The following is a 10,058-nucleotide window of genomic DNA, read 5'->3' on the forward strand; positions in this document are numbered from 1 at the left end:
GTTAGCGGAGAAACAGGCATGGCCTCCGAGATTCCTAACACTGGCCGTGTTTATCATGCAAGGGCGGTTCGCTGACAATCGAAACTATCCAGCCGGAAATTTTTTGGCGCCAATAAAGTTCCTTTCGCTTTAGCGCTTGTGCTCGTGCGTGCCATTCTGGCTTCCCACGCAGCGCTTTCGTGAAGCGTTTCACCACTTCGAACTAGAACTAACCGTCGCACACCGATTTGGTCTGGCCACGCTGGCTATCTTGAATGTTTATCAGTGCCACCTCCGGATTACCCGAGGCACCATCGCGCCATTTTGTTTACGCAGCCCACATGGTGTTTGGCTAGCCTAGTGCATGGTTGTACGATCGTGTGAAGTGTGCTCTGCAACTCTAAGCCTAGGTACTTCGACGCTCGTCAGCAAACTCCTTTGTTCACATCGTGAGGATTTCGCTTGCCTGCGATAGCCCCCACTCTGCCTTCGTCGTCCTCGCCGATGGCATCGAAGTGCGGAAAACAGTACCATTGGTTAACGATGGAGAAGAAAGCCGCCATTATTAAGTTAGTGAAGAGTGGCCGATCGCAGGCTGACGTGAGCAAGGAGTTCGTTATTTCCAAGCAAACAGTTTCCGGTTTTCTGAGGAACAAAGACAAGATCTTGGAAGCGGCCGAAAAACCGTCTGGTGCCCAAAAGATGAATGCAAGCTAAGGTGTTCGTCCAAAGCTTGAGGACGCTCTCGTCGTGTGGCTTAATTCAATGATTGCCAAGCGGTTGCCTGTCTCGGGCTGCATCTTTAAACAAAAAGCGGAAACTCTCGCGCTTCGAATGGACATCACGGATTTTAAGTTCAGTGATGGATGGCTGAGAAACTTTAAACACCGGAATGACCTCAAGTTCAAGAAGATGTGTGGCGAAAGCGGCACCGTCGACAGTGCAGTTATTGCGCAGCACCGCAGTAGAAAACTCCAGTCTTTGTTGCAGCAGTTCTCTGCTGACAACATTTTCAACTGCGACGAAACTGGCTTGTTTTACAAGCTGCTGCCGGAAAGAACACTCGCTTTTGATAGTGACGCATGCCATGGTGGCAAGCATAGCAAAGAACGGCTGACCGTTCTTGACGGCAGCAACATGTCTGGCAGCGAGAAACTTCCTTTGTTAGTAATTGGGAAGTCCAAGAGCTCGAGGTGTTTTAAAGGGGCAGCGCTGCCAATGTTATACGAAGCCAACAAAAAGGCATGAGTAACCCAGCAGTTGTTCGAGAGTTACGTCTGCAGGTTGGACAGGAAGTTTGAACAACAGAACAGACGTGTTCTGCTCTTCGTTGACAACTGCACTGCTCATAGTCACATCAATAACCTGAGGGCTATCCAGCTGGAATTCATGCCGCCCAACACGACTGCGATCCTACAACCGATGAACTAAGGCGTTATCCGTAATCAAACTTTTGTACCGTTCACGTATACTCAACCGCATGGTGCTGTGCTCTGAAAACGGAAAAGGCTACAGCGTTGACCTTCGGTCTGCTGTCGGAATGCTTGCGGATGCATGGAAGGCAGTAACTCAAGACACGCTTCGCAACTGCTTTCGCCACGCGGGCTTCGTACTCGACACAGAGGCAGCAGACTTGCCTGAAGAAAGCGAGAGTGTGACAGACTTGTGCCCTCTCATGGACGATATTATCAACGACCTCCGCTCTGCTGGTGCTACCCATGCCCACGGAAATAACCTTTGAGCGATTCGTCGACGCTGACAATGAGCTTGACTTCTGCGCAGAACTAACCGACGACGAAATAGTCAGTCAGGTTGTGGTGGATTCAGACGACTCCAATGTCGAAAAAGAGGAACCAACGCCTGTGCCACCTACGACCGGGAAATTGATGCGAGCATTGATGACGCTGTCATCGGTGTACAGTGATGACATGACCCTTGCTCAGATTGAGGCGAATATGATCACATGCAAGTGGAACGTCATTCAAACAAGGATCAACGAGTTTTTCAAGCCACTGCAGCTCTAACACCGGCTGGCCTGACGGCACCCCCTGTCGGCTGCATGCATTTTTTTTTTTTAACGGCTGTTTTCAGAGCCACCTCTCTGATGCTTTGGCAGTTCCGGAAGTCTGTTACTTCGACCTTGACCTTCTTGATCCGAGAAATATCAATGAAATGGTGCGCTTTTTCTTGCATTGAAAATTATCAGTAAACTAATGCGTTTTTTTTTTTTGTTGCGTGCATTCATTTTTTCGGACTGCCCGAATTTTCGGATGGTTTTTCACTCCCTAGAGGGTCCGAAAAATCGGCAGTTGACTGTATCAGTTCTATTTTCTTGCATAGAGTGAGTGCTGCTCGTCAGACTATTTATAAATTACACAAAAACACATGATTCTTCCAGTTGTCCACCAGAATCTTTAGGAAATTTACACCAAAAAATACTGTTTACAAAAGAAATCGGGTCTAAATACTTACTGGGCTTTGTGAATTTTATTCACAATTTTCTACAATGAAGGCATACTTTTGCCAGTCCAAGTACTTAGTAGAATGTCCAATTAATATTTTGATGAATCGATGCTGTTTTGTTTTGGCAAGATTATCCTTCTATTGGCACCACAACCACTGCCTATAGTAGACTTTTTGAAAGTTTCTAAACATGTTACATTTATCAACTTTCTAATTTATGTATTGCTTTTTTTTTACAGGTAAGCTATTTGTTCCTGAAGAATGTCAGCAGTGCTAAATATGGTGTGGATAAAAAGCCCCATCATATTGTACTAATGTGGTTACAAAGAAGTACTGCTGGGCCGCTGAGAACAATTTTCCATTTAAAAGCCTGCAATTGTGCTGCTGCTTCTGCTTGGTGAGCATCAACAGAAAACAAATAAATTAGTTTTGTTATGTCAATGCTGTGATATTCTGGTTGCTGTTGTTTACAGAGTGTTTCACTAGGACCAGAGTATTGTACCAAATACATCACTGATGTTTGTTTGAAAACTTGACCTACTAATACAATTTTTTTCAGTTTTATATGCTGCCCTCCTCAAAAAAGCCAACTTCTGCGATCTGGAGCAAGATTGAGCATTGAAACAGTTTCACTGCCACCATATTCACCACTTAAATGTTGTGTAATCTTATTTCCTCTATCAGCTTGCTGATTTGTGGGAGCCAGAGCACATAACCAATTTCATCGTTTAAGCAGTCAGCTGCACGACTAAGCGGCAGGACTGCTCAATAATGAGCATTGAAATAAAATAAAGCATTGACAACAGTAGCTACACGACAAAAATAACCTTCGTAAATAAAGGTGCATTGACTACCTCAGTAATGTTTATAAATATAAAGGTACGTACATACAGGAAACAGGGACACTAAACAGTGCTTCTGTGCCACTGCTGCTTCTAGAATGCTATCGGTAAAAAATTACCTTTTTTTTTTAATTGTGAGAATATATGTTTAGAACGTACGAGGATGAAGGAATTTTCTTTGTCTTCATTTAAAAATGCATCATGCAGTCCAACAAGTATTTTCTTCCTTCCCGTCTGTGTAGCTGCTGTCTTCGTCATAATCATGCATAACCTATTAGTTTCCAAACAAATGTTCCTACCGTGTATGTTTTGTTTAAAATTTGTCAAAGCAGTTGCTTAAGAGATGGCTTAATAAAGAAGAGGACCTCATGTTTTTTTTTCTCCCATTTTCCAGATGAGACATACTCTGTTCATAAAACTGATGCAGCTGTTCCGGACGTAACAAATGGATGGCTCGTCTTTGCTTCAGATCAAGAAGGTGCACCTATGCGAGAAGGCATGCCGCTACGATAGACGACTTCAAGAGAAGCCCCAGCAACACTTCAGAATCACAAGGGTTTGCGAAATGGAAAAATGGCATATTGCCTTCTATATATTACGTGTAAAATAAACCGGAAGCTCTAAAAATGAAAGAAATGGTCTTGTTACTTCTCGTGGTTGGGGAGAATGGGGGCATAAAAAATATAGAAAAAAGAAGCTGGGGCATCAAATTGTAGCCAAGACAAAAATAAATAAATGAGTCAGAAATTGCAGTGGCCAAAATGGTTGGCTGCCATGCCAAGAACATGCTTGGCTATTGCATGGTATTCCAACGCAGTGCCAACCATGGAAAGGGGTGTTTCCAATGATTTTCCAAGCACTGCCTTCCTTTGCTTGGCCAATGGTAGGCTTGTCACACTTCCCAAGCACATACTTCCTTTGGCCTCCAATAACTTTCCAAGCATGGACAGCTTGCCCACTGATGATTAATCATGCTTGGCCGAAGCAAATTTTGCTGGTAGGGCCGGCCAGAGCGGATCGAGTTACTTTTTTGTCAATGCAGCCAGATCATGTACAGAGATTTATGTATCCGAGAGATTTTCATGACAACCGTACAAACTGAATAAACGGTCGAAATCTGGGAGTCTTCCAGACAATCCGGAAGGCTTAAGAGATATGCTACAGGCACTTTTTTTTTGCTTGTGCATCTTAGCAAGTGCAGCAAAACAGACACAAAAGAAAGAGACATGTAAGCAGGACGAGCGCTAGACATCAATAGAATGTTCACCGACGTAAAAAATGTGCCCTGAATAGAACACATTTTTGCCATCCCCGTCAATGTTAGTTTGAGTATAAAGACATTCTATGTCTGAGTATAAAAGAGTGCAGCCAAAGGTTGTGGCTCAAGAGGAGAGAAAACGCACAGGTCATTTTCCATCATAGGTTGCTCCAGTGAGAACGGTAAAGATAGCTCGTACCTTTGTACATTTTGTCCTCTCGCCACACAGTTATGATAAAGCAATAGAGAGCACGCAGGTCACTTCACCTGCTGTGGAGTTGTGCTTCCTTACCCCAGCGTTTTGTTACTCATGACATGATGCTAAAGAAATTACACTACCCTGCTACTACATGTATTGCTTCATTCTTGTGGCATAATTGTGATTTTTTTTTAATCGTCCCACCATGAAGTTGTCATTACCTTATGCAACAACTTTTTCTCTGTTTTAACTCGAAAATTTTACAAAGTGTTTGAGAGTTAATTGTATTTGTTCATGCCAGTCGGGATCTATGTAATATTACAGAAATAGACACATGAAAGCTTCTACAAAAGATTAGTGCTTGCTAAAGTAAAGGTAGAAATTATTGAAGGGTCACTTGAGGCTCCATTTTTTTTTTGTTTTTTTGACAGAAGGGCCTGATTCAGTCATGGAACAACATAACGACAGTGATAATGAATTTCAGAAGAGGTTATCGATTGTGGCAGTAAAGCTAGTTTCCATTTCGCCCCTTTATTGGCTAACCAGGCACACTCTAAGGATTTTGGTATTTTATAAGGGTAATTTTCTGTTATAGATGAAACATTATGTGTCTCTTTCAAAGAGATGCTGGACTGTCTTGCCAATATTGAACAGCTGCAACACACTGGCTAAACTTGCACATTAACAGGAAGCCACAAGTAATATTGCTGAACACATCTTAGTGAAGCCAACAAACAATGCCACCAAGGAATACTTGAGGGACATTATTCGTAGTTTTTGACTATGAAGTAGTAGTACTAATGACATAAATAGAAAGGAATCAAAATGCAACAAAGAACAAAGGCTGTCGGCAGGGTCTAAACCTAGATCCAAGATATTACTGATGAGCTGTCAGCTCCTAGAAAATTTCACATGCTGCCCTGCCGCAGTGGTCTAGTGGCTAAGGTACTCGGCTGCTGACCCGCAGGTCGTGGGATCGAATCCCAGCTGCGGCGGCAGAGTTTCCTATGGAGGCGGAAATGTTGTAGGCCCGTGTGCTCAGATTTGGGTGCACGTTAGAGAACCACAGGTGATCGAAATTTCCGGAGCCCTCCACTACGGCGTCTCTCATAATCAATGGTGGTTTTGGGCAATAAACCCCACATATCAATCACAAGTTCACATGCTAATGGCGCCAGCTGCCAAAAGTTGTTTCCCATTTGCCCCCATGACTATAATGGCACTGGCTAACCCAGCGCGAAATACAGGCACGGGAATACCCAATAAATTAAAAAAGGAAACGATTGCTCGACAGGTGCAGTGCCCGAAGCGTTATGTGTGGTAGGCTTGGTGCCTACTGACATCGTTTCTTTTTGTTAACCAACTTTATTTCTTTTTCACCATATTTCTTATACTAAAGTTAAAAACAATACCAAATAGTGAGTCACTCTACTTGTTAAGTTGGATGATCTGTAAACCTGTTTAGCATGACATGGAGGTCACAGAATTTCCAATGATAGCCAATCACACACCTTGCAACCCACTATCAAATGTCTGCCCAGAAAGATCCCTTTGAACATAGCATGTGCTCCATCAAAGTTTTTCATTTGAGCTGCATGCTGCTTGAGTCTTTTTTCTGCATTCTCTGTCTTATGACATCCGTTGTTGTGTCTGCCATACCACGTCAGCTTTGGGTGTTGTGCACGATCTTATAGTGGCCCAGCAACTAACTCCTTCCCAGGTAATACTCGAATGGCTTCAGTGAAAGAGCTTAGTGCCTCACAAATGGACTGCCATAAGAATTTCGGGTATCCGTCGAGTGCAGAGAAGGAGTTCGAAAGTTTGTCCCATGCTTTAAGCATATCTCCTCTCCTGTAGTACCAGCGACCACATTGAAAGCTAAGCTGGGGGGAGGGGGGAGAAGGGCAACAAGAAGATGCGTCCATTTGTCAGCACGCATCATGACCTTGAGCATTTTCTTCTTTTTTTCTAATACATGGCTTTCAGTGCAATCCTACGCGTTGCAGACAGGCCCGTGGCAGCATCCTGCAGCAGCTATGGCGACTTGAGCTGCTCGCACAGCTCAAGTCAGCCAACATCTGTGTGCCTTGAATTCATGATGCAGTCATAACAATTTACATTATCATTTGTTGAGAGAAGAGGAAGCAATTTCTAGCTGACCGAGAATTGATTATAAAATGCAGGTTGCATCCTGGGCTCGCATGTTCTTGGAAGCCCTGACTACCAACTGGCCCCATTTTCTAACCGAAAAAGTGTTGCGGGGCTCCATCAAGTGGTGTTTGCGGCCCCCACATTCCGTTGCTCATTTGACGCCTACATGCGGAGAGCAGTGGGGCTTACCGTATTCGAGTGGCACATTGTTGACGTGCAGGAAAAATACACAGATCCTCAGCCATATGCAAATTCCCTGTAATGAAATCCCATCTGCCTTCCTTGGCTTCACTGTCAGCAGGATTCATTATGTAGTCTCTCACAAAGAAACGAGCCCTTCAATCCACTCCCCAAAGTACAGTTGAAACATTATACCTTTTTCAATCTGCTGGGCACTCGCGTTCTAGTGGCTGCAAGAATAAAAGATCGTGTTAGGCTTCCACAACAACAAAAACTCATTTTTACACTTACCTCTCTTCCATGATCTTTGTGTCTGTGGGAATAGAACAACATAAACAGTTAAACATTATACATATTTTTCAAGGACTTTTATCCATTCCTGCCACATCGAAAACAGTGCTTTTCAATAAGGTTGCAGCAAAGAAAATTCCTCAAGGAGGCAGCATTGCTAAAATTTTATTAGTGACAACCATGCCTCAAGATGACCCATCATGCAACAGCCAATGCTCTGGCTACGATGATGCAAAATTAAGTTTTAATATATGGTTTGCACCAGCAGAGCAGAGTATCATCACTCAACATCAAAGCCAGCTGCTAAATGCGCCTTTCAACATGACCATGTTCACAACCTGACTCCAAGATCAGCCTTTATCAAGGCTTTGGATGTTTTACTTTTCCAGCTAGGCACAGTAAGTACACAGTCCATCATTAACCCTACAAAGCGTTGGTTTCGAGGCTACGGGCGGGGATGGCGGCCCGCATCAAGAGGCTATGCCCGCATGTGGCCTGCAAGCGCTGGTTTCGAGGCGACAGTGTCGCTGCGATTCACTACACTACAGTGTAGTGAATCACTAACAGTGTCACTGCGCAGTAGGGCAAACGCTATTCAAGATTCGCTCGCAGGATTTCAAGGTGGACGGTCGTGCCCTCGCGATCTCCGACGCCAGCGTAGCTCCCGCCGACTGGTTCGCCCTCCGCGGTCTCCTGATGCCGTGCAGCTCTCGCATTGTGGTGCCCAGTCCTGGACTGCTTCGACCGGATCACCACTTTCCTATCTCCTTCTATTTTCCGTCGCTTGCTTCTCTATTTCTTCATCTATTTCCTTCTATTCTTTTTATCCCTCCTTCCCCCCACCCCTATAAGGCACTGCGCCGCTTCGCCTATAGGCAGACAGAAATTAGGTGCCTTTTTCCTCTTCCTTACGAACCACTACCACCACCACCTATTCAAAAACTCTTATCGCAGCGTTTGCAAACGGTATTCTAAAGCTCCCTATTATTGAAGTTGGCGTGTACTGAAAGGGGTAACCCGTTCAGTCGGTCGGTGTGTACAGACGCTTCCCGCGTAACTAATTATTCGCACACCAGTCAGCTTCAGTACTTGCATAAAAATTATCCACTATTAGACCCGAAATACATGCACAGTTTATCATTTGATTGTACTTGTTACGAGTGAAGAAAAATAATACCTTTTCCGCTGCTCCTGGGCCGCGTCAGGTCGAACGTGGTAGTTTATCCAGCAAAGTGATCCTGCGCAGCAACATATAACATTATAAAGTTAAATGATTGCTACTTGACAACTCGGGAGGCCTGCACGAATGCGCACGCTAAGTTTCAAGCCATGTGATGAAACGCGCGGTACGTGACAGTCCATTCAAGTTGGCATGTAGTACATTTGTACAGCCGTGATTGCAAGGGTTAGAGACGCTTCCAGCGAGAGGAGCTCTAGCACTTACCTTGAACCACTTGTCGTCATAAATGCAACAGTTTCGGCTTGCAAAACTTTTAAACTCGTTACATTTCCTACACTCGATTCTATCCTCTATATCGAAGTTACCGCCAGCTGTGTGGGGCAACACAGTGAGCCGATTCCGTGCAACTGAGCGAAATGAACCAGGATTAGTGTTACGAGATGAAGTGTCGCTGCGATCGTGCGTTGCGCTTCGCAGCACGCGCGCTTCGCCCGCGACGCCTGCAGCGTTTGCAAACGGTATTCTAAAACTCTCTATTATTGAAGTTGGCGTGTACTGAAAGGGATAACCCGTTCAGTCAGTCGGTGTGTACAGACGCTTCCAGCGTAACTAATTATTTGTACACCAGTCAGCTTCAGTAGTTGTATAAAAATTATCCTCTATTAGACCCGAAATACATGCACAGTTTATTATTTGATTGTACGTGTTTCGGGTGAAGAAAAATAATACTTTTTCCGCTGCTCCTGGACCGCGTCACGTCGAACGTGGTAGTGTATCCAGCAAAGTGATCCTCCGCAGCAACATATAGCATTATAACGTTAAATGATCACTACTTGACAACTCGGGAGGCCTGCACGAATGCGCACGCTAAGTTTCAAGCCATGTGATGAAAGACGCGGTACGTGACGGGCCATTGGTGGTAGTGGTTAGAAGATGAGAAAAGGCACCTAATTTCTGCAACCCGGTCGGGGAGCACGGCGCAGTGCCTGTGACGGGCCATTGAAGTTGGCGTGTAGTGCTTTTGTACACGCCGTGACTGCAGGGGTTAGAGGCGCTTCCAACGAGAGGAGCTCTAGTACTTACCTTGAACCACTTGTCGTATTAAATGCAACAGTTTTGGCTTACAAAACTTTTAAACTCGTGGGCTTTGCGGCACTCGACTCTATCCTCGATATTAAAGTTAGCGCCAGACGACAAATATGCGTGCTAACACCGAGACCATGCTACTGGGCAAAACAAACTGGGATCAGGGCTACGAGATGGCGTTGAATGCTCAAACCACCAAATTCGATGTCCAGATAGCCTAACGCATAAATTTGAGGTAGCCAAAAAATAGCCCAAGTTAGCTGTTTTTTCAACATTTCTTTGAGCAAAACTATATGCCTATTAGGTTAACAATTATCAACCAAAAATTTATTTGTCTCATAAACATGATATTGATACCTAGTAGAGATTAGGGATTAAATTTACATTTTACAATGTTACAGCACATAAGAAAAGAACAACTGACAAGAC

The 10,058-nt window shown here is 44.4% G+C and overlaps 2 long non-coding RNA genes across 2 annotated transcripts; one reads left to right on the forward strand and one right to left on the reverse strand.

Annotated features, from left to right (window-relative positions):
* Nucleotides 1-275: 275 nt before the first annotated feature.
* LOC119175734 (uncharacterized) lies at nucleotides 276-3,920 on the forward strand. The gene is made up of 3 exons (XR_005110341.2): nucleotides 276-2,154; nucleotides 2,682-2,839; nucleotides 3,679-3,920. It is a non-coding gene; the product is annotated as an uncharacterized LOC119175734 (long non-coding RNA).
* A 2,377-nt stretch (nucleotides 3,921-6,297) lies between these two features.
* LOC142776809 (uncharacterized) lies at nucleotides 6,298-8,946 on the reverse strand. The gene is made up of 4 exons (XR_012887814.1): nucleotides 8,808-8,946; nucleotides 8,541-8,601; nucleotides 7,364-7,385; nucleotides 6,298-7,302 (listed from the first exon to the last, which is right to left on the reverse strand). It is a non-coding gene; the product is annotated as an uncharacterized LOC142776809 (long non-coding RNA).
* Between the last annotated feature and the right edge of the window lie 1,112 nt (nucleotides 8,947-10,058).

Source organism: Rhipicephalus microplus, chromosome X, assembly GCF_043290135.1.
Source record: "Rhipicephalus microplus isolate Deutch F79 chromosome X, USDA_Rmic, whole genome shotgun sequence".
Classification (NCBI taxonomy): Eukaryota; Metazoa; Arthropoda; class Arachnida; order Ixodida; family Ixodidae; genus Rhipicephalus; species Rhipicephalus microplus.